Genomic DNA, 26,203 nt, shown 5'->3' with positions numbered 1-26,203 from the left:
TTTCTGCCCTTATTTTCCTTTTTGTTTGGAGAGACGGAACCTGTTCCCTTAAACCTTTTCACAATTTTATTTACAGCACCTAACCGCACACTACACTCACTGGCAATCTCTCTTTTAGTCATTTGTGTGGGTTGAGACAGAATAACAATTTTTTACCACTTTTGTTGGGGTTATAGCCATTGTATTCACTAGAAACGAATAACAAACTTATAACAGAAACTCACAAGGTCACCAAAAACTAATTGACAATGAATTGTAAAAGCACAAAAACCACTAATTCTGTTTGTATTTGAACAACATAACCTGAAACACCAAACAATAAGCAGTTTGCCACAGAATGAAAATTCCCTTTGTTCAGATTAATTTGTTTGTTGCTGTATCTACTTTGTCATTGACATCAGGATTGTTTATTGGTATAAAATGTTTGATAATGATTGATCTTCCATATCTGATGAGACGTATACAGGAAGTTGTTTCATCCACAATAACTTAGGTGATGTATAATCACAAAGCAATAACTTCTCATGCAATTGTTATTTTCACTGGATTTTAGAGTAAGGAACAACCGTATATATTAGAAAATTTAAAAATCTTCATCGGGCACAAGCGTTCAGGCAAACTTTCCTATCATTCTCCAACATAATTGTACCCATTTCTTACAGAATCCCTGCTTTTGAAATAAGTGGGAAAAGTCATGCTTACTACAGGCTGGTCTAATTTTCAGCAACTTGGAAAGTTAAAACCAACATTGAAGAGGAATGTGTTTTGATAATTAAGTAGTGAATGAAACGGTCAGATCGTTCTTATGGGAGTTAAACAGAAACTTATTTGATAAATTTTTTAGTGTAACACAATTGCAAAACCTTTTTCAGCATTATGTAAAAGAAAGTGTGCACATTTTTATTTTATCATTTAAGTATTATTTTTTCTATTGATTTTTTGAAATTTGAAAACGGACTTGACTTTTTGAATATCCACTTTACAATGCAGTGTATTTTAGTAAAGGTTATATATATATATATGTCGGAGAGGCGACGAGATTTGTCAGGGATTCAACGTTTTGTGTTTCACTCATTTTTATTATTACAAGTGGAGAATATATAAGATTATAATAAAGTTCAATTAATAAAAATGAGTAGATAACTCGTACAATGAAATAATTACAAATGATAATTATCACTTATCAATAACTCAGTAGTACACGAATTATAATATAAGATTAATTTAATTTAGAATTCAAATAATATTAAAACAACTTGCGATAGACCGAGGCTCAGGGAAATAACGAATTCGCGATCACCAGGACGTCTGTTCGATCTGGGTTCCAAAGCAAGACTGCCTTTTCTCAATATTCTCAAATAATATGCCTACTGCATATTTCCTTTTCCTTATTAATTTTATGATACCCCTATCGTCCTGGGATCCCGACTACGTTGACAACCATGTGCCTACCTAGGCCTAAGCCTACCGCAATAAAACAATTTAAACCTTATTTTACAAAATATTACAAGTAATAGTACATTTCTTAAAACTACTAAAAATACAGATATTCTAAAGAATATTCTCATCGTTTTGTCGGAAGATACTCCACTGTACTTTATTCTCCGACACGGCCATTCTGACAATCACACGCCCTCGGGTGTATCTAAAACATTGAGTTACAGTGGTATTTTAATTTTTGTTTTCAACTGACCTCGGTCATTATAAAGCATTTTACAATAGTTAAAGTACAAAAGATAGATTCAGAAGTCCTCTCGAGTAACAGAAATCCATTAATTATTCATTATCCTAAATAGTCATCGTACAGTACTCAAGAGATCGAAAAGCCATCAATCATTATTCCTTATTTAACTGTCAAATAAGATTTTATTTCCTCCACCAATAGACCTCTGCACTATCTCTAGGCTACCCTGTATGCCACATACAGTATCATACATATTCTGTAGTTGCCACAACTACCTGCCCGACACATCATCAGGTGCCCATCGCGCCCTGATCAAACTAACATTAGCCACTAATTTAGTTTGCAGTTACGACTACACACTGATGCATGTGCGAAAAATAAAAATGCCAGGTCCACGACCTGCTGCCAGCCATTAGTGCATTGCGTCATTGGTGGTCTCTTTTTAAACCATAGTCCCTGTTTCAGGACCAACATCAACAGTCTCCTCGGCACAACTTTCATTGTCCGAGGACACATCCAACTCATTAGGAATATAATTCTCAGGCATTTCTCTCAACTTATCATGACTATACTTATAACTTCTACTACTACTTAAAGATTTTGGTGTGTACCTGTCGTTATCAAGTAATTCTGTTACTACGAATGGACCTCTAAATTTCCTATCGAGTTTCGTTTGATTACGTTCTTCGTTCTTAATCAAAACGTGATCTCCTATTTTAAACTTATTAACCTTCGCTTTATTTTTATCAAATCTAATCTTCTCATAATTAGCATTTTCCTCTATACTTTCAATCGCTCGTTGTCTTACATTAGAGATATCAATTTCATTTTCGTTGTCATCAACTAACAACCCGTAAGGTCTTGCCTTCTTACCAATTAATAATTCTAACGCACTAGATTTGGTAATACGATTCGCGGTTGAGTTTAAAGCTAGCTGAACTTCACCAATGGCGTCTTGCCATGGACGATTATTAGACTCAACAGCAGTGAACATATTTTTTAACGTACTCATTACACGCTCTACTTGACCATTTGCCCTACCAGTACCTGTAGCTATTAAATGTAAATTAATATTTAAAGATTTACAAAAGTCTTTAAAATCTTTCCCAGTAAAACATCTACCTTGATCGGCAATCACACGAGCGGGAACTCCCAATATAAATATTGAAGCCTTTAAAGCTTTAATAACACTATTAAAGTCAATTTTTCTGGTGTGATGTAAATAAACATATTTGGTAAAAGCATCTATAATAACAATAATGTATTCTTTAGTATTATTTTTACCGCTCAATTTACCTGTAATATCTATATGCACAGTATGCCAAGGTATGCGGGTCTTAGGGATGGGATGTAATTCAGCTTGAATTTTACCTGACTGAGCTTTAGAGAGTTTACAAGTAATACAATTGTCAACAAATTTACGTACGTATTTAGACATACCTTCAAACCAGTAATACTCATAAACCTTATAGAGTGTTTTATCCCAACCTAAGTGCATAACAGACTCATGTACATGGTTAATGACGGACCACCGAAATGCTCTGGGTACAATCGGCAAACAAAGGGTTTCGCCTTTTCTCTGTATTTTCCGGTATAGCGTACCGGCTTTAATTTCATAAGATTTTAAGAGATCTTCCGATAGCTCATCGCTTTGCAATTTGGTGACTATTTCCGAAATTTCCGAGTCACGCTGTTGTTCAGCAAGAAGCCAATCAACCGATATTTCCGCGAGGTTAACGCGTTTCTCTTCAATTTTATTAACCTGTTTTGGTAAATCGGACAAAGGGTTTCGAGAGAAGAAATCCGCGTGCGACATACGTTTGCCGTTTCGAACTGAAAAGCCTGTAAATAAGCCCACCACCTATGGACTCTATCATTAAGATCAATCTTATTTTGAGAAGATTTCAATGAATTACAATCAGTTACAACAGTAAATTGTCGTCCATGCAAGTAATGCCGAAAATGTTTAATAGATTTAACAATGGCCATAGTTTCGAGTTCGTAAGAATGATACCTGGACTCGGCTGGGCTTGTCCTTTTACTAAAGTATTCAATAACTTTATTTTTACCGTCTACTTTATGCATGAGTATTGCTCCGTACCCATCGGAACTAGCATCGGTATGCAGTTCTATAGGATAATCCGGGTCAAAGATAATTAAGACGGGTTCGTTGGTCAAAGTATGAATTACTTTTTGTCGGGCGTTTTCATGTGTCTCAGTCCACTCAATATATTTTTTACCTGAGGTAAGAGCATATAATGGTTTCATGATTTGTGAAAACTTAGGGACAAACCGTCGGAAATAAGATGCAAGGCCAATAAACTGTCTAAGCTGAGTAACGGTCCTTGGAGCGGGTAACATTGTTAAAGAGTTTATTTTACGAGGGTTTGGACGAACTTGTCCTTCTTGAATCTCATACCCAAGGTATGAAACAGATGTTTTGAGAAAAGAACATTTTGAAAAACTAAATGAGAATCCCGCATCTATAAGAATTTTTAATACCACTCGAAGTCTTTCAAACGCTTCTTCTATCGTATCTGCAATTATCAGTACATCGTCTAGATAAACTACAACGAAAGTGTACGCGAGCTCACCCAATGCCTTTAAAATTGCTCTTTGAAAAACCGAAGGAGCATTTTTCAAGCCGAATGGCATTGTTAAAAATTCAAATTGACCATCAGGAGTAACAAATGCCGTACGTTCTATAGATTCCGAATGTATAGGAATTTGATGGAAACCACTGGCCATATCTAAACTAATGTAGAATTTAGCCTTTCTAAGTCTCGGTATTTGATCTAAAATAAGTGGCAAAGGAAATTTGTCTGCAACTGTATTTTTATTTAATTCACGATAATCGACACATAAACGATCCGATCCGTCCTTTTTCTTGACTAGTAAGATAGGACTAGCAAACTGTGAATTGCTAGGACGAATAACATTAGCTTCAAGTAACTCATTTATTCTTTCTCTAACTATTTGTCTCTCTTCTACACTAAGTCTATATGGTCTTCTCTGTACCGTAACGTTTGTATCTATTAAACGTATGTCAAGTTCACCACTGTTGACGCGAGTACGAGGAAAACCCGTAATAAAAGAACTTTCATACTCTTTTAAGATTGAAACTAATCTTATTTTATCATTTTTATCAACATCTGTATCAACATTATCAAAATTTATAATTTCGAATTTACTACATTCATTTACTACTTTAGATTTACAGATTTTAAAATTATTTTGAGAAATATTTACTTCAAAACCCAAGCTCAAAATTTCTCGACCAATTAAAATATTATAACTCAAATATTCATCTGGGACAACGTGAAAAAGGATCTCTAATGTAAACAAATCCATAATTACAATAGATAAAATTTGCATGCTACAATTTACTACAACATTTCCGATGCCTTTCAAAATTATTAATTCATTAATTCTACGTCCAGAAAACTTAATCGCTATCGATTCCTTTATTAATGCGCATTCCGCTCCTGAATCAAAACAATATGGAAACGACTCACCAAGATGGTTTAGAATACCAGTAGGAGCGCAACTGTGCAAAGATTCACACGGCGTTCGACGCTACCATTCTCCTTGTTGTTCCCTGGACCGCTACGGCTGCTACCTGGAGCCGTACAGTTTGGCGCAATATGACCAGCTACCCCACATTTGAAACACGTCACATTGCGCGATGAAGAGGATGATTCTTTGGAGCCACGATGGTTACTGCTTTGCTCCGCTTGCTTCTTCTTAAGTTTAGGACACTCAAACTTTTTGTGACCTATTTCCCCACAGAAATGGCACTTCCCTGAAGCTGCTGGCTTAAAACGCTTCAAATCGGATGTAGATGAGTTATCTGAAGCTGATATTGGTCTTTTTCGGGTGTAGGAAAAACCTCGCATTTCGCTCAAAAATTCGGCTTCCGTTTTGATGTCGCTAGTTAATGCTACGCGCTCCACTCGATTATCAATATGGGTCAATCGCGCAAGCACAACCGCATTAACTATTTCGTCAACTGTTAAAGACCTCCAGCGGGCCTTTAGCGATGATCGAAGTCGAATGCCAAAGGCGCCGACACTTTCATCCTTGGTTGGTGCCTCCTGATGAATTTTCAGCACAACCGCTGTCGCAGTTTCTTGTCCCCCGAAGCGTGACACAAAAAGTTCTTTTAATTGAGACCACTGTATACCCGGAATTGCCACTTGGGATAGCCACTGAGCTGCTGAGCCTTCCAAAGCTTTGCTAAGCGCAGATATCAATTCACTGCCTTGAAGAGGATTTTCTAATAGACACAGTTCTGCTGCAGAGCACCAAGCAACAGAATCCGATCCCGCACTCTCTGGATTAAATCGTGGTAACGCAACACTTTTCTTTGTCGATAATGGCTTTTGCATACAACACTTCATAAACTCAAACAATGTATTCCACTGATCAGGTGATGGACCAGATGGAGACGATCCCACTTCTGATGTCGGAGAGGCGACGAGATTTGTCAGGGATTCAACGTTTTGTGTTTCACTCATTTTTATTATTACAAGTGGACAATATATAAGATTATAATAAAGTTCAATTAATAAAAATGAGTAGATAACTCGTACAGTGAAATAATTACAAATGATAATTATCACTTATCAATAACTCAGTAGTACACGAATTATAATATAAGATTAATTTAATTTAGAATTCAAATAATATTAAAACAACTTGCGATAGACCGAGGCTCAGGGAAATAACGAATTCGCGATCACCAGGACGTCTGTTCGATCTGGGTTCCAAAGCAAGACTGCCTTTTCTCAATATTCTCAAATAATATGCCTACTGCATATTTCCTTTTCCTTATTAATTTTATGATACCCCTATCGTCCTGGGATCCCGACTACGTTGACAACAATGTGCCTACCTAGGCCTAAGCCTACCGCAATAAAACAATTTAAACCTTATTTTACAAAATATTACAAGTAATAGTACATTTCTTAAAACTACTAAAAATACAGATATTCTAAAGAATATTCTCATCGTTTTGTCGGAAGATACTCCACTGTACTTTATTCTCCGACATATATATATATATAATAAATTATGCATTTATATATAATCTAATTGTTAAACATACAAAAATTAAATGTAGTAAATATTTCTAACCCACTGGGTTGGTCTAGTGGTTAACGCGTCTTTCCAAATCAGCTGATTTGGAAGTCGAGAGTTACAGCGTTCAAGTCCTAGTAAAGCCAGTTATTTTTACACGGATTTGAATACTAGATCGTGGATACCGGTGTTCTTTAGTGGTTGGGTTTCAATTAACCATACATCTCAGGAATGGTCGAACTGAGAATGTACAAGACTACACTTCATTTACACTCATACATATCATCCTCATTCATCCTCTGAAGAATTATGTAAACGGTAGTTACCGGAGGCTAAACAAGAAGAAAGAAAGAGTAAATATTTCTACTTTGAAACAATATTTTTTTGTACGAGATGTACTGAAGGCTACTTTTGAAGCTAACGGTGAAAAATTAAACTGTTGCCATTCAAATGGTTGTCATAGTCTGAAGTTTTTTTGTCAAAATTTTTTGTTTTTCAATTCCCTTCAAATATCAACGTTTCCATTTAGAATTTTTTGGTTGCCCTTTCCAATGGGGACTTGGGATGTGTTTGTCTCAAGGCTGAAGATTATTGAGGAACATTTGGTAACTTTTATTATTATTATTTTTAATTGTTTCACTTTTGAGCAGTTATTTAAAGGCTACTGTAGACAATTTTTGAAACTAGCTGTCAAAGAAATTAAATATGCTACTATTTTAGGTTGGTTTGTTACTTTCCAGAATGTTTTACATCAAATTTTTTTTTAAGTGTCCTTTAAAATGTAAAATTTTTGTCAATCATATTCTTTCCATTTGAAATTTTTGAATAGTCCCTGAATGGAGGTTACCCTGAAATGTGATCTCGTACCAATAAATAGATCATTTCAAGGTTCAACTAAACTATCTGCTAAATTTAATTTTTTTATTTTTAACATTTGAAAAGTTGACGTACTTATAAATAAAAGGACCAATAAAATGATTAAAAAAAAATTGCTTATTAGGTTATACAATAAACCAGTTTCCTTCAAAATGCGCTTTTTTATTATGTACTTAATTTTTGTCTCTGTTGCAATCATTTCTAGAAATTTTTATTGTATTTTTTGTCTGCATTTTATTTTCATTTCTCTTGTATGAGCAAGACATTTCTCTTTTATTTTGGGTCACAAGGGAACAGAAAAACGTTATGTAGTGTGTGGTTGAGTGGATAGGAAAAATGATCTGTTGATCTTGTTTTTACTCTATCCGAAACTGCTGCACACCCAGACCTTATGCCATGTGGGTCGGAGCATTAGCATTATGAGGATCTGATTACCGCTGTTCAATTTTTGGTAGTTTTCTTCGTTGACTGTTGCATATCTTTTCAACACTTGATTAAAAATACTTGTTCATAGCATATCCAGAAGGAATACATTGGATCTTGTTAAAGTTTAAACATTTTTTTAAAGTTTGCTTTTGTTAAATGTCTTCTGTTAGTTTTTAAATCTCAAATCAGCTAAAATATAAAATTATTTAGTAAACAAATGATGTACAAAATTTATAAATGCAATAACTAAAATTTTATTAAAAAATAAAAAACTATTTTAATTCAAATAGTGTTACATATCAATAGAAATAAATCTCTTCAACCTCATTAGTTACTTATTTTCTATAAGTATTATATATATAATATTATACAAATATTTATATAAGATCTTTAAATGAATAAGTACAATTAAAAAAACAAAAAAAAAAAACCATCTGCAGGATGTGGGCCCACCACCTCACCTCATTAATCCAACCCCTCCATTGTTGTTATGGTTCTGTCATTTCTGTTTGTCTTTTTTTTTTTAGGTAGATTTAATAAGAAAAATACCTATTGTAATAGGTACCATGATTCGACTTCCAGAAAATTTTAACATATCATCTTGTTTCACATTCCCCAGACCACAAAATCACCGTCATCTCAAAAGTTTATATATATATATATTTTTTTTTTTTTTCACTTGTGGACACGATAACTCTGTAATTTTGCACCAATCACTTTCAAATATTTCCTTAAAAATAACTCATCCCAAAATCTTGGTCGAGTTTGTTAACAGCCAAAATCGGACCAGGGGGGCTTTAAAAACAAAAACAAAATATCGCTATAACTTATGTTAAGTAAAATACTGAATTCGTTTTAAGTTCCTACTATTCTTTTTATAATGGCCTAAAACTTATTTAAGTAAAGTTTTTTGATATCACCAACCATTGGCCCAGGGGGCGGTAAATATGGGGGTTTGAAGACAAAAAAATCATATATCCATTAATAGGCACAGTATCGAATCAGTTTAAAGTGGTAGTTGGTTCTCTAAATATTGCCTAAAACATTATTTTTGACATGACCAACCCTTGCGCCAACGGATGATCAAAACAAAAAACAAAGTATTGCTATAACTTTCTTATTAAGTAAAATATTGAATTCGTCTAAAGTTCTTACTATTCTTTGGATAAGGGCCTAAAACTTATATACGTACATTTTTTGATATCCAACAATTGGCCCAGGGAGTTGAAGAATGGGGTTTTGAAGACTAAAAAGAATCATACCTCCCTTAATAGGCACAGTATCAAATCGGTTTAAAACGATCGTTAGTCCTCCAAATATTACCTAAAATTCTTTTATGAAACAATTTTTAATATGACTAACTTTTACAGCAAGTGATGACCAAAATGGTGCTGAAATTATAAGAAGTGTGGGGGGGGGCATTGTCGTATTGAGAAAATCTGAAGTTCTTCTTAGCCTTAAGGTAGTATCTTTTTTATCTCCTACTTAGCACCAATGAAATCTACCTTCACCTTCTGGTATGCCGAAGGTTTTTTTTATGTTAGTTTTTTTTCCTTTTTTTTTAAAGATATTTCCTTTCTTACAATATAGTTCTTGTACTTTTTCCTTTGGTTTTTAGTTTCTTCAAGTTTTTTGATCTGTTGCCTTTCTGTTATTTATGAAATATTCTAGTTTTTACAGCATTCAGTTTGCTTATAGAGTGAAGAATGAACAAACATTGCATTTTGTTTTTGTGAGTTCATCATGATTCTACTGAGTCATGCCCCCTGTATCTGTGATGATTCACAACGTGGCCATATCTATATCAATTTTCAAACTTTTGAGACTCCCGTTGTATCTCTTAATACTAACAGTATGGATTTCTTGCAGTCAGATGATGAAAACTGAATTGAAGTTATTATTTGTTTATTATCATAGAAATGTAAGTTATTAATGAAATTTTACTGTTTGTGGACAGTTGACAGTTTCATAACTCTTAAAAAACTCAAATATAATGTGTTAATTTGCTTAAATTTAAAATATATATATAATTTTTGTAAAATACAGTACATAGCACTATTTGTAAACTATAAATATAATATTAAAAACAGCTTACCAATATATTATTTGATTTCCCCAAATGTTTTTGGCTATTCTGCCATCTTCAGGATGAATTTATAATATTTTAGAATTAAAATATACAATAAATATAAAATTCACATGACAAAATTAGAAACAACAATTCATCATAGATAAATTTTGTAAATGTTAAAGTCATAAGTTAAATTAAAATAATTACATCTGTTTTGTAAGAGTGTTGCAATTGTTATGCATATATACATACATATATATTATATGTATTTTAATTCTTTTACTTTTTTAATCACTTTTATACGGATTTGAATACTAGATCGTGGATACCGATGTTCTTTGGTGGTTGGGTTTCAATTAACCACACATCTCAGGAATGGTCCAACTGAGACTATACAAGACTACACTTCATTTATACTCATACATATCATCTTCATTCTTCCTCTAAAATAATCCCTGAACGGTAATTCCCGGAGGATAAACAGGAAAAAGAAAGATTAAACATTGTTAAAGAAATGTTAACCCTTTTCTACATTAAATTTTTTATTTAATCTTACATAATAGAAAAATCTCGGAGGATTATGTTATAATTAAAGAGACCAGTGATTATAGAAAAATTATTTATTCATGATTAATAAAACTGATGCTTTTTCAACATTATGCACAGCTTCATTTAGCTGCTTGTCTTATCTTTCTGTAAGCTCTCATTTCAGAGAATAAGAAAGAATTGCAAACTATTTTTTTATCTCTGCGGCCACTGTTAAGTATTGCTTCATAGGACGAGATGAAATGACAGCTTTTATAGTATATGAAAATGCTGTGCTTGATTGGGATTCGAACACAGGATCACCATTGTAAACAATTTTTTTGTAATTTTTTACTACTGTGTAATATTCTTTATTAATGTGTAGTTTCGGTTCCGCCTGGCAGCTGATGAGCTGTGTGTTTGTGGGTAAGCCCAGTCGAGCAAACGCATGATGTTCAACTGCCCAGCTCTTGCAGCGGGAGGGGGGGGCAGAACTCAGGCCATCCTGGAACTTAGAGGTCAAGGGAAAAATTGGCCACTCACAAGCGGCGAGTCAATGTGGCGAGAACCACATTGTCAGACCGTGTGGGCGTTCCTTGATGCGGTTTCTTCGTTCAACCGACATCAGTAGTTTACCTAAGGGAAAAGACTCCTACCAAGCTGTTGTAGGAGGCTAATCAAAAGATATGGCTGGCTACCAGCCGGATTAAGGCTCCAAGCACTTTAATGGTGGACAGGTACTTGCTGGCATTCAGCGGCCTAGGCATGACAGTGAATTGTTGTCTTTGACAAGATAAATTTAATTATTGATAGTCATATATGTTTTAGTAGTTGACAGGGTGTGCCTACCCATTTTAGTGATATTTGGCAAGTGGGTGGTGCATGGTACCGTGCTTTTTCTGCTCATGCTTTTAGGTTAGCTCTAGGAGCTAGTTAGGACACTCATCGTTAAACTGTTTCAAGGCTCGATAGCCGTTGGTGGCACAGACATTCGGTCTTATGCTTTAGGGCAACCAAATGGGGTGGTGGTGGGAGAAATGTCAAGCAAACCAATTAATGTGTAGTAAAAAACTGTTCACCTCCTGATGAGCCATTTTTTTTTTTTTTATAACACATTCTTGATCTACTCATTGTTGCCAAATTTGGTGACAAAAATTCTGAGTACCAAACAAAAAAAAAATCTGATGGTGCAACATCAGGACTTTAAGGTGAATATGGCAACATTTCACAACCTGACTTTTGAATAGCTACCTGTACCTCTTGTGTGGTGTAGGACAGGTATGCAGAAGTATTACGTTTTTTGAGAAAGAACCAGGATGTTCCTTATAGCATTTTACTTTGGTTTCTCACATGTCACAAAAGTTCTCAGTTGATTATACATTATTATTCTTCCAAATAATTCTACTAAATTGGTCTAATAAGTCCCAAAACGATGTTACGATCACCTTAATAGCTGCCGATGCATAATAGTTAGGTTTTGAATTTTTTTGGGTGAATGAATTTTGATGTTCAGATTGCAACTCATAATGATGAATTTAACTTTCATCAAACATTATTATGTGATCTAGAAAATCGTTGCCTTTCTGTTATACAAATGTGAATTCGGGTGTCGTGATTTCAATTCGACCATCTCAGAACCAATCTGGAACATGTTCTGTGGTAATTCAGCTTATTATGGATAATGGAATGGGCAGCGCTAATGTTTAAATTACAAATTTCAGTGATTTCCCAAATTTTTGTCATACTATTTATTGTATTACAGCCTTTTTTTGGGTTTTAGCTATCACATATCTGTTGTATTAATTTTTAAATATCCTTATAATAGTAATTAATCTATTTCTATGTATTCTATAAGTACATAATGTCACAGAATTAGTTGAATTTTTTCTGTATTCTATAATATACATTTTCTTTGTGTTTTATGGAATGTAACAGATCTGCAGTGATCCATGAGTTTTTCATATTGTTTTTTAATTACTTAACAATACTATTTTTTTCTTGCTTAGTCTCCGGGAATTTTCGTTCAGGTATTACTTCAGAGGATGAATGGCAATGTTATGTATGAGTGTAAATGAAGTGTAGTCTTGTATAGTTCGACCATTCTTGAGATGTGTGGTTAATTGAAACCCAACGACCAAAGAACACCAGTATCCACGATCAAGTATTCAAATTCGTATAAAATTAACTGCCGTTACTAGGACTTGAACACTGGAACTCTCAACTTCCAAATCAGATGATTTGGGAAGACGCATAGACCAACATGGTCGGTGGGTTACTTAACAATACTTAGTCGCATTAATATGTTCTTGCAGTTTACCAATGAATTCATTACATTTGGATGAATGTTATCCCAGATATCCCAACCTCATTTTGCAGCGATTCTAATAATTCATATTCTGTTTTACTATTTTGCTTTTATGTGTCATTGTTTTCAATGGATGTCAAGTGAGTAATCACAATCTGACTATGGTCTCTTAGCAGCCAATATGTTAATGCCTGTGATTTCAGTGTAGTTTGATTTTGTCTTTACAAAAATATGATCTACATAAAATTTTTTATTCTTGTATGTTCTCATTGATTTTATAATATTTGGAAACAATTCCTCAATAACAAAGATGTTCAAATATTTCTCAGATTAATATTTCATTCATTAATATTATTTTCTTGTTGTTTATTCTTGTATCTTGCAAGTTCATTCAGAAACAAATTTATGTTCGTACTAGGAGGTCTGTACATAGCTAATACTTATTCTTTGTATGATGCACAGTATGTATGATTATTAAAATGGCTATAGAATCAACACTTCTGACTAGTTTTATTTCATGTACTAATATACTTTTAATATATTTATATTAAAATGTATATTACATTCAAACGTAAGATGTGTGACAAATTTACATTGTTCCAGTAAAGGCAATTTGTTGTTATTACAGATTTTGTGAATATTAATGTGTGTTTATTCTAAATTTTTAAGTTTTTATTATTTCTTTGATGTAATTATAGAATTGTTTACCGACTGATGATGCGGGATCCTGCAAAAGTCGACTGTTGGAATTAGTTTTAGGATTTTCTGTTACTGTGCTTTGGTGGTTGTTATTTGTACACAGGATACCCCACGAAGAAACTTTCAGTGCATGGTCTACTAGTGAAAATAATGAAGAAAGTTCATATAAACATAGGTCTGGAAACACTTTGTTTTCAAGTTATGGTTAGTGAAAGATTTCCCCTGGATTTTAGCTCTTCTAATAAAAAGAAGCCGTGTTGTAATTTTTGGGACCTACTTTAAGGAGTAACGTTGATGGTATCTTTTGTAATTTGGGTTGGGAAATAGTATTAAACAGGTCCCAGAACTGTAACTCTAGTAGTTTTTAAGATATCTGAAGTAAAACACAAAATTCTTTGTTGAAAATCAATTTTCTTTAGGTTTGTAGTATAATAGCTTTAAACCTCATTAAACATTATTCTTGATTTAGCAAAAAATAAAATCCAAGAAATGATAAATGGTAAGAGAATAAACAGATCTGTAAAGTAATTGTTGGAAATTTCCTCCTTTATAACGTGTACAGCATTCTGCCCGAAATAAATATTTCTGGGTTCTTTTTGTATCATCTCAGAATTTTTTCGTATAAATTCAATACCATTTCATATTTTAATTAGTAACTCTTCTTTAGTATATTAACTTTTGTTGGTATACTATCGTTTTCTTGTGGCTCCAAATGAAATGATCTAGTGGCGTTAAGTCAGAAGATCGTGGTGGCCAATTGATCAGTCCTCCACGTCCAGTCGAATTTAAGAAATTAGCATTCAAGTGATTTCTAGCTAATGAAAAATGTGGCATTACACGATCGTGCTGGAAAATCATTTGCGATCTAGTTTGTAAAGGTACGCCCTTCAAAATGCCAGTAAATTATTTTTCCAAAAATGAAGTATGCATCTCCTGTAAGGTTATTGATAACTAATGGTCCCAGAATTTTTTTATAAATAATGTCGCACATTTTCTGTTATGGACAGCTTTTTATTTACATTATGTTATTCAAACATTGATGAAAGTTGTTCCGTTTAAAATTGTATCACTTCCAATCCAGTTTGTGTGTTTTGCTTCTAATTTAGGTTGAACTTTTCAAATTTGTGTTTAATTTTAATAGATGTTACTTTCATCAGTTATCTCAGAATTAAATTCTCTACAAAATTAACTAGAGATTTCTATTTGTTTATTGGTAAATTAACAAAGTTATTTTATTCCATAAGTATATTTTTCGACAAAACATTTTTGTGTTTTACCCCATTTTTCTTAAAACGTAATTGAGGTCTGGGACCACTTTTATTCAATTTGTTACATCAAAAGCCATAAGGAAGCTTCCAAATTTACCCATGATTTCTGTACCGCAAGAATTTTAGTACAGTTTAATTTCACAGAGGGAACAGAAAGCAGGGCTAAATGTTTCACAAGTTGCTATTGAACTGTTTTTCTTTTTTTTGTATATAGAATCATATCGCTGGAGTCATGCAATTTCGAATCATCTGTTTATAATTGATTATTTTCAATATTGATATTTACATTACTTGTAAACTTTATTCTATTGTTTTAGCAGATATTATTAGCATTTTTAAGAACATTAAAGAAACATGATCCTCTTCATCGTATATGAGGGAAATCCAGAAAGTAAGTTCAGATGGGCAAAAAAAAAATTATACTTGCTAAACATTTTTATTGATATTTAAAGTACACATTTGTACATAATTCCCATCAGTGTTAAGGTACTAATTGTCAGGACACCAGATGTTTCATTTCTGTAGAGAGATATATATGATGCAAAAATTGTTTGATCTTGTGTAGACCGCCTACTAATAAGAAAGGGTTTCAGATGCTGCAATTTGGATTTCTGGAATGATGTCATGGTTGATCATCTACACTCTTGAATCTTCTTTTTAACTTCATACACCATATCGTCATTAACTAAAGACCGTTGCCTGCTTTATTCATGATAGTGTTAATTTTCATTCTGTTAAAATTCGCACCTGCATTTTAATATTGATTCATTCATTACACGGTCTCTGTAAATGTAATTTATAACAGGCATCTCCCATTTGCTTAGATACTATAATTAAACTATGTAGCGTATTAACTTTATAAAAATGTATGAAGGTAGCATCAGGGAGTTGCCGCCAATGGATTGAACAGATTTTGTATGTTTACACACTATCTTGACTGACAGTAGCAATATTTAAAATTGCATCTTACTTTCTGTATATTATATCCCTATTTTTATTGAATAATAATCTTTTGTTCTGTAAGTCGATTGCGTAAAACAAATTAATACTCATGTTTTTTAATCGCTGAGTACCAGAATAGTATCAACACAAGAATGATAATATTTATTGATGTACGTTGAACTTAATGATTATACTTATATTTCCCTTTGTTTCAGAAATGAGCAAAAAAAGTGCATCGGCTGAAGATGTGAACAACGTTAGTGATGAAGAAGAGGAAGAATTCTCAGTGGAGAAGATACTGGATCGTCGGGTCGTAAAAGGGAAAGTAGAATACTTTCTAAAATGGAAAGGTTATAGCCACGATGATAATACGTGGGAACCCGAAGAAAATTTAGATTGTCCTGAGCTTATTAAAGAATTTGAAGAAAATAGACGTAAAAAAGAAACTAAAGAAAAAGAAACTCCTTCGTCATCTGCAAAAAAAAAGAAAGAACCGAAAGAAAAGGAAAAGGAGAAGGAAAAGGAAAAGGAAAAAGAAAAAGAGAAAGAGAAAGAAAAGGAACAGACAGAGACTAAAGGATCTTCAAGGAAGAAGAGAGCTGAAGATGATATTAAGAAAGACGAGATTGCTACTTCTACTCCACCTTCTAAGAAACAGAAACCATCTGGTAATTTAAATTCAAAAAATAAAAAAGAAAAAGATGATGATGATAAACTTAAGGGATTTGATAGAGGACTTGAAGCAGAAAAAATAATCGGAGCTACGGATTCTAGCGGGGAATTAATGTTTTTAATGAAATGGAAAGGTACAGATGAAGCCGATTTGGTACCCGCAAAAGAAGCGAATGTACGTTGTCCTCAAATCGTTATACAGTTCTACGAAGAGCGGCTTACATGGCACATTCCAAACTGTGATGATAATGAGTAAATCTTTAATTCTTGTACATTTATGGTACAAATTGTAATTCACTTTGGTACGTTGTACTTTGATCTGAAAACTTTTTTTTTTACATGTGATTAAGTATAAGATGCCGGAATAAATTCTGTCAAAAACTACTTCAATCAGATTTTGTATGTTGCATTTTTTTTTTTTTTTTTTTTATAAGTTTAATTTTATGAAAGTTGTATGTGACATTTATACCAATTCTAATAATATCTAAGAAGCATGCCTCTTAATTTCTGTACTTTTCTAAAAATCTGAAACATTTTTCTAAAATCAGAATTGAAGATAAAAATGTTTTTCTTTTATTTGTTAATTTGACAAAGTGGAGTCATTTTATTAAAGTAATATAGTATATATTATCAATTCATTACTGATTCATTAGTTGTAAATTTTCAACTTTTGTACTTTCATTTAAAAAATAAATGACTAAAGAAACGGCTGTTGTTATTATATTAAACTGGAAAAGAAAAAAATGTTCAAAAATTATATAAAAATAATTATTTTATTAAAATCAAATCAAAAAAATTGAAGACCATTTCATAGTCATATTTCATTTTAATATTATTACATATTTATCCGTATTGGCAACTACAATCTAATAATGAACTACGGCACTGGGTTTTCTTTTCTATGACAAGAAATTTTCTAGCCTGACAAAATTGCCACCATTATATCTTTGAGCTTTCTTCTTCCTTGATTATCCTTTAGTTTCTGTTGGTTCTTTTTCTTTCTCCTCTTTATCATTCTTTTTCTGTTTGACTACAACATTCTTTGGTTAGTATTGATGGTAACTAATAATTATTACCCAGTTGGTATCAATAATTTATTAGTTTTTGAGTCACTTTCTTTATAATCTAGTTAAAAATAGTTTGTCGTTAAAATGATCAATGAATAATGATTTTTATTTGCAGTTTATTTTAAACGTTAATGCTTTTTAATATTAAAATATTGATGAAGTTGTTTGAAATTTTTCTGATATTTTTAATAGCTGTTAAAATAAAAACAAACTTAATTTTATTATGTATTTTATTGCTGTTTATGTTGAAATAAAATTAATTTTATTGAAATATAATTAATAAAATTAAATAAATTTAAATTTTTGGTCAAATTAATAATATTAAAAAGAAAAAAGAGCAAAAAACTTTAATCAAGAAGAAATTAGGTTATATTTAATTTACAAAAATAAATTAGGAAAATGGGATGGGAGTATACACTACTAAAATTAAAAGGAAATTATGAAAACTGGGAAGAAAGATTTGATGTAAAATCTATGATAAATACTAGTGGTGAGTCTAGTAGACCTAAACAGATCAATATAACTAATTTCAAAATTAAAGAATTACTGGCAAATCGCAAACTTGAAGGCAAGCAGCCTGAATTTGACTCAGATTCCATTAATGTACAAAAAGATTGATCAGAAATGAATGTGCAAGTGAAAAAAGTTGTTTCTAATTTCTGTACTTTGGAACTAGACTATCTTAAGTCCAAAAAGCAAATATCATGCAAATCTTGTTTTCTGTACAAACAAGTTGCTATCCGTGTGTAATAAAGTCATTCTTTCGACTTTGTTTAATCATCTTTGCCCAGTCATAGACGTAATTATTTCCTGGATTTTAATTCTTTTTTTCTTTTTGATTATGCTGTGAATTGTGTCCACTTCTGCACAAGTGTGTCAAGGCAACGAATACTTGCGGTTGATAACTTGTACATTTTTCTATTACATACATATATATTATAATCGTATGGTGATTTTGATTTTGGATCGAATGATTATTACACCAAACAGGAAGTTTGTGTCATCTCACAAATATTTTCCTACCTATTTCAAGAAGCATGACGCCATTTTATTTCCGCCACGCTCTCCGGTGGTTTTATCATAAACTATGTAATATGAATTGGTTGTTTTTGGATGTTTCATTGTATAATTTAATGTCCATAACTTTCCAAGATAAACTAATTGTTTGTTGGAAAGGAACGGGGTAGGCAAGCATTTCTGTATATTCACCATTACAAGCTGGCTTCATGGCTTTTCTCCGGTCAATTCATTGTCTTTACCTTTCGGTTTATAATGTTTATCAGCCTCATACAAAGAAACTGTTTCTTCCGGTATAAGTGATGGTCTCTTTAACTGATAACCTTACCCACCACATTTGTCAACATCACGTATATTTGTCACTCATCACACGTATTGTTGTCAAGAAGTTTAACTGACAAATTATACTCCTTGTTAAAAATTTTACAGAAAACCTATTCTTTTGCCACCTCATTACTTCATTTTCGATTTTGTTCACTCGCACTCGCATGTATAAGATAAAAACATTTTATGTATATTTAATCCTTTTATTACTTAAGTTATACTTGGTGGTGTTTTTATTCAATGGTGCATGTTTACCTCGCTTATCAGTTGACATCATACCACTTTCAGAAACCCTTTTCAGAGCTGTCTTCATTATCTGTATACTTATTCCTTGAGTTCTTAAGAACATAGATAGACAGACATATATTTTTTTATTTAAAAATGTTGTGATATACATTTGTCATTTTTCTTTCATCCTCTCTATTTATCCTACAATTTCGCATTCAATCCTGTGTACTGGTTCTGAATAAATTTGTGTTATGATATACTGATTTTTCATGTCCCAAGACTTGTTTTTAGACTAAAATTCTTTAAATATTTGTTTCCTGTCAGCCTCACTTAACAATATTTCATTTTGCAATTCTGTTTACAGCCAGGGCCCGTAACACGACTTGCTACTAGCTTTCTCGTTGAAGAAATATATTCATTAGCTCGCAAAATGTATTTTTTGACATTCTTTTTCAAAAATAGCATTTTTTTTCTGTTGCATGTTGTCCTACATTTTTCTTGACATTCATGTCCTATGCATGATGAATTGTGTCAGTATCTTCATCAGAATCAAAATATGGCACCAATTTCTTTATGTTTTCAATCTTCTCATTAATTAGTGTGACATGAGACATCATCACAAGCTCTTCATGATAAGAACCTGTCATTTTCAATAAAAGACATATCAGAACCTGACGGTGGATAAAAGCTACTTGGATTGGAAAGCATATAATTGGGATCAGCAATTGAGTCATCCTCTGAAGAGAATGATTGTACTTCTTGTATATCTTGTAACTCTAATAACCAGTGACCCATTTTGTTCTTTGTGAAATACATCAGACTGTTATTATTGTCTCTACTAATTCAGCCTATTTATGTTTCTAGAATCATATAAGCAATGGTTATTAATGGTTTTCAACTCTGCATACACCTTCATCTCTTTATGCCCTTCATCAGTAGAAGCGTGTACTAAAGGGAAATGCACCTGGCCATTAATTTTGTTTCTTAATTTTCCCCTAGTCACTACAATAAAACATAAACTAAAACTAATCAACCGCTGAAAAATAAATTTAAATACAAAAATATACTAAATACACAAAAAGTATACTATATACATAATTTGATTTTGAAGCCCAATTAACTGTCTCCATGATTCGGGTTGTTTTTCTTGCATCAAGTAGTTCTGTAGTCGATGCAATTCTATTTTAAATTCTATAGAAGAAAACACTAATCTCTTATTAGTGTTTTCTTCACCACACCTCATACATAGTGGCACTTCTGAATATTCTTCGGATTCCCAAAGAAATTTTCTAAAATTTAAAAATTTATTATAAATTTTAAGAATTATTTTCTAAAATGGAAAGGTTATAGCCACGTTTTATCATGGCTATCCCAACTGAACTTATGATAGGAATAATATTTTGCTTTGAACCAAACAAACCCAACATGTTGCAGGATAGTTTAGTTTATCTTACTGAGCGGACAAAAGATATTTTTATGCTTTCTACTTTCAGTGAAAAACACTTTAGCATACAAAAGATAGTCTGGTTCTGAGATATAGATTTGTCTAACAGTAACATAAATGGGATGAGTTTTTTAAAAGATATACATACTTTAATGGAAATATAAATTTTTTGGAAAGTTGAAATAACATTACAATTAATATAACTTCTGATCTCCGAATGACAGGCCAAGCTGCTACCACTTGTGCCATGGAAGCTGCCCCCCTCCCTCCCTAGGAGAGGCTCGAGAAAAACTAAATCAACTGTGCTCTGTAGTAATAGAAAAAGGAAGATTTTTGGAGTTTTTTCCCCGCAAAGGTTAGTAAAAGAAGAAGGGATTTCTAGGTTATAGAAAATTATCATTCAAAAACTGATTTGCTGTATTTTATGCATTCTAAATCTTTTAAAAAATTAATTTTCATTGCTATTTCTAATAGATCGTGATGTCTTTGGTCTAATTATAAAATCAGATTCATCATTCTCAATTTCATTTCGATGATTTATTTCATAATAATTAGGAATTTGCTCATTAAAGAAAGAAATTACTTCACTAAATACTCACTTGAGTATATGTGACTTTTTTTCCAGTAATGTCTTCAAAATCATCATGCAAATAAATCATGTATCTGAAACGATTGTATTAATAAATTAGTTTATATACTAAAGAAAACCAACCTCATTAGAATTTAACGTAAATGGATTTAAAAATTTAATTAATTTTGAAGAAAAGTTAAAAACTGGTTATAGTTAAAACTGAATTGGAGAATGTGGCCCATAGTTATTAATTATTATTTTGTCATTGTATTTTTTATTTATATTAGGGTTTTTTTTTACAATTTCTTCACTTGTGTCGATTGATGATGGATGTTCAAATCAGATATGAATTGAATTGAAATGACGATGATCATAGCAAATAAAAGTAAACGTAGAAGAAGCCTTTTATTCTACTTAAATTTATTAGTTTATAGACGTTAATATAATTATCTTTGAAAATAATTGTTTAAATGATTTTTCTAAATAAATTAAAAAGTTTAATATTATTTAATGTGTTTTTTCTTTTGTCATTGGCTAATGACTGCTGACTGTTCACCCAGCCATTACTTTTTCTTGGTAATTATTAGAATAGGTTATTTATTCTAACAAACAAATCATTGCAAATATATATATATATCTTCGCCCACTCCAAATGGTTACTTGGTACACAGATTTCTGGTCATAGTCAATTTTGTTTGTTTTATGTTTTTTTAGTTGTAACCAGAGGCAGTGCAGTCAGTCACATTGCACGTACAGTAACAGTGATAGTGGTTGTGTTGATTAAGTTGCTGCGCTGTACACTGTTTTATCCTTTAAAAATTGTTTTTAGATATTTATCTGAGGAGTATTTGGTAGCCTATACGCGCTGAATATCTTGTTCTGTATTGTCGGAAAGGGGGAACATTTGCAATCATTGTTCAACATTTGTTTATCTTTTTTCATCTATTTTAAGGCTGAATTTCAGGAAATCTAGAAATTGCTTTTAGATATTCACATGAAAATTACACACACCAAAAATTAAGTTGATATCTTCAAAAGTTGAGTTTATATTATCATTTGTCTTAATTTCATTGGGAAATTTCTCATATGTGAGCATTGTTTTCTTATTTAATATTAAGAATGGTGGTAATTTCTGTCTGCCGTAATACGTAGCATTACAATATGTTTTTCGTATATTGTATTAACTATTTTTCACCCTTTGAAGTTTTTATATAATTACACCGCATCAAAATAAAGGGAGGTTTTACTATGAATTATAAGTGACGATTAATTTCACTGGGATTCACTTTTTTGAATGTTAAAAATTAAATCTCTGCGTGTGACGTTACAAAAGAGGATGTATCAAGCATTTTGTCAAAGTATGTTTATTTTTCATTTTGTTATTTGTTCACTTAAGTCATATCAAATCAATAGTTGTATCAGAAATCTCATCGGTGATCAGACAACAATTTTAATTTACTACATACAAAGATTTTTATTTTTGTTAGGTCTTATGGTAATTTTTTATCATTCAGAATGACATGATCCTTATTTCTTCTGTAATAATATACATATTATCAAGTTCCATAACAATTGCAACTTTAGTGTGAAAATTTTAGTAATTTTGAACTTCTCGATTTATGACAAAGATTCAAATGTTTGTTTTTTTTTTAAACCTCCCAGTAAGCTATTAACGTATTTCATTGGTTAACACAAAGAACTCAAAACAACCATTTTAAAATTTGGTCACCTCAAAAATGATTTACGTATGATCTTCATTGATTGTAAAATAAACTTCAATAAGATTTTTTATTGTTTCAGCCAATCAATTAGATCTTGATTTAACTTCAGATTATGTTTTACCGTATTTGAAACTTCCCATTCAAGTAGTTAAGTTGAATCTCAGTTAAAGTTTCTTATAGCCTGAAAATAGTTTTTAGCTGCTAATTCCTGTAAAAACAAATATTTTTGCCTCGCTATCAGTGATAATACAAATTAACAAAATGTCTTGCAGGAATTGGAAAAATCACTAAGACTATTACAGTTGACCTAAAATGAACAACTACTTGATAGTTCTGTATACTGTAAATTACTTGTGAAACATCAAATAATTGTTTAATTTTCGTTTCATTTAACTTTCACGTATTTTTGGGTCTTCACTGTATATAATCTTGGTTAATTTTATCGATAGTTAAATTAATTAATATTTTATATCTTACTAACATACATATGTAATGCTTACTGATGTTACAAGCGTAAGAAACAAGATTTTTTAAAAAATTTTGAACTGTATTTTTTTCTTGGGTTGTTTTTTAATGTTATATTTTATGCATGACTGAATGTCTCGAATCTCGTGCTATTTCATCAAATTTTACAAGTCAATGTAACACTCAAACTAAAATCATATAGAAGATTCAGCGACAATGCTGTAGTCGTTACACAGATGACTGGTATTATCTTTTTAATATTTAAATTTCAAGTAAAAATAATAATACGAAGGACATTCAATAATTAAAGAGACAAATTGATGTAGAAAAAAAACTGTATTTTTACAAAATGAGACTTTTACTACTCAACATAATCCCACCAATATTAAATACACTCATCCCAACGATGAACTGGGTTTTTTTTTTATACCTGATGCAAAGAAGTCTTTGTCTTGTTATTTGAGCCACTTTCCCCACATATTCTTTTACCTCCTTGTTGCTGAACGTTTTTCCACGTAATACCTCCTTGAGTGGATCAAACAAATTAAAATGTGAGGTAGCCAAATCTGGAATGTAGTGAGGATGTGGTAGTATCTCCCAACCCATTTTCCAATGGTTTCTTTGGTCAGCTGGGCGGTGTGAGGACGAGCATTGTTGTGTGGCAATATCACGCCTTTTCTTTGAGATCCGTGACGTTTTTCTCTCATTGCTGGCTTTATTTTATTTATCAGCAGGTCTGAGTAGTAGACACTATTTATTGTACGCTGGTTTTCCAAATCACAAAAAACAACACCTTGGGCATCCCAAAAGACGGTCAACATGATTTTTCCTGCTGATGTTTGTGTTCTGAATTTCTTTTGGGCAGGTGAGCTGGTGTGCTTCCATTCCATGCTTGTCTTTTGGACTCTTAGTTCAAAATGGTGAACCAAGTTTAATCACACGTTAAAATATTGTTTAGAAAAGAGTCACTTTGCCTTTCATAGCGTTCTTTCAAGTCTGTACACACTTTCAGTCTTGTTTCTTTGTGTTAACTCTTTTGGGATCCATTTTGCACTTGTTTTGCTGTACTTGAGCTTGTTACCGACGTTATGAACTGTGCCAACACTGACTGCAGCTGTTTTTGCTATATGTTCAACTGTAATATGTCGGTCTTTACGAATAATGTGTCAATGTGGGTTTCAAGCAAAGGAGTTGACACTTCAACTGGCCGGTCAGGACATTGCTTGTCATTCACTGAGGTTTGACCATTTTTGAACTGTTTTACCCACTTATAAAAATTAGCTACTTCTTCATTTAAGACTGTTATTAAAAGTTTTTTTTTGTTGGACATATAATTTCTGCAGATTTGCATTACATCCCTAGAATCAATATCTGGTACGCTTTTCCTAGTACATTTGTATGTGACTGATTATAAATTATGAGTTAACATGTATATACTTAATATTTCATAAGCAAAATTCTGTACAAACTAGAATCCATGTTTGAGCAATAGCTTCTTTTAATGTTAATGAATTCTTTTTACTTAAAAGTACCTTCTAATCTATCTAGAAAATAACTCTGAAACAAAATCTTTAATATGATCATTCTTACAAGTTTTGGCTGGAGCAGTAATGAAATAATAGACACTCCCATCATTTTTTCTTTTAGTTTGTGATGACAATGATCTATAGCCTATATTTCTGAGTATTTTTATTAGCTGAACAATTTCCACTTGATATCGATAACATTTAATATAATGAGTCCTTTTTCTTTAATTCTTTCGTTATACTTGTACAATATATAATCATTAAGTTTAATATCAGTAACCATCCCCCAGTTTATGAAAAAGACACAAAAATGTTTGTATGGAACTGTGCGCTTCACAATTCCAGTGGTGTGGTGTTTGGCTGTTGTGCACATAGGAGGCTGCAAGGAAGTGAGAGAGAGCACTGTCGCTCCTGCAGTGCCGACGCTGGTGGAAGGTGGTAAGTTTTTTTTTACTTCGTGTGTGTACAGAATGTTCCTTGTTCGTTCCCTTTTTTAGTTTAATCAGTGGAAGGAATATGAAAGCGGTTTAGGTTTTTCAGTAGTGATCAGAAGATGGCGGTAAGCAAGGGCTCTTTGAACGCTAAATTGTCCAAAAAAAACACCAAGGAAGGGTGAAAGAAAGTACATAGAAATTTAAAATTAAGTACCGCTGGACTGTAGTGTTTTTAATTGCTCATTTTGTTAAGTTACCATGTAATAATATTAAAAAATATCTGTATTGATATTTTACTATTTGGTTGAACCGATTATGGTTATTAAGCACAATGTGCTTATAAACTGTGTACCATATTCTTGAATGTGATAAAGTGTAAAACTATATAATTATCTTTCTTCCAGCTATTCTATTAATTTTTTTTTTGGTTCTTTTATTTTACAGAGAACTTTAACCGTGGCCTTCAAAACACTAGAAAAAAATTTTCTGGAGCAGCACCCCTACTAATTTTAGTTTCGAGCTGTCACTGATTACACTAATCCATTTTGTTAAATGAGAATAAATAACTTATTGTTATATCATGCTGATTTCAATTATGGAATCAGAATTCTATCAGGCTTAATTTTTTTGTAATTACCATTCATATTTTTCGGTACTATCATGCATGAACTGTATAAGCATAGCATTTTGTGAACGTATTTTATTATATTATTTATCAAATAATAAATAGCTTTTGCTTATTTATTACAGTCCCTTAATTCTCATTGATTTGTTAGACATATTTATTATTTACACATCAATTAAAATGAACAAGAATGGGATTCATTCTTCCTATTTTCATCTTGCTATAAACATATCC

At 32.0% G+C, this 26,203-nt stretch overlaps 1 pseudogene; it reads left to right on the top strand.

Annotated features, from left to right (window-relative positions):
* The window catches only part of LOC142334067 (chromobox protein homolog 1 pseudogene), a 39,281-nt pseudogene extending 17,577 nt beyond the window's left edge, over positions 1 to 21,704 (top strand).
* Positions 21,705 to 26,203: the final 4,499 nt, after the last annotated feature.

The sequence above is a fragment of the Lycorma delicatula genome, chromosome 13 (genome assembly GCF_047948215.1).
Source record: "Lycorma delicatula isolate Av1 chromosome 13, ASM4794821v1, whole genome shotgun sequence".
Classification (NCBI taxonomy): Eukaryota; Metazoa; Arthropoda; class Insecta; order Hemiptera; family Fulgoridae; genus Lycorma; species Lycorma delicatula.
This window is presented reverse-complemented; position numbering and strand designations above follow the sequence as displayed.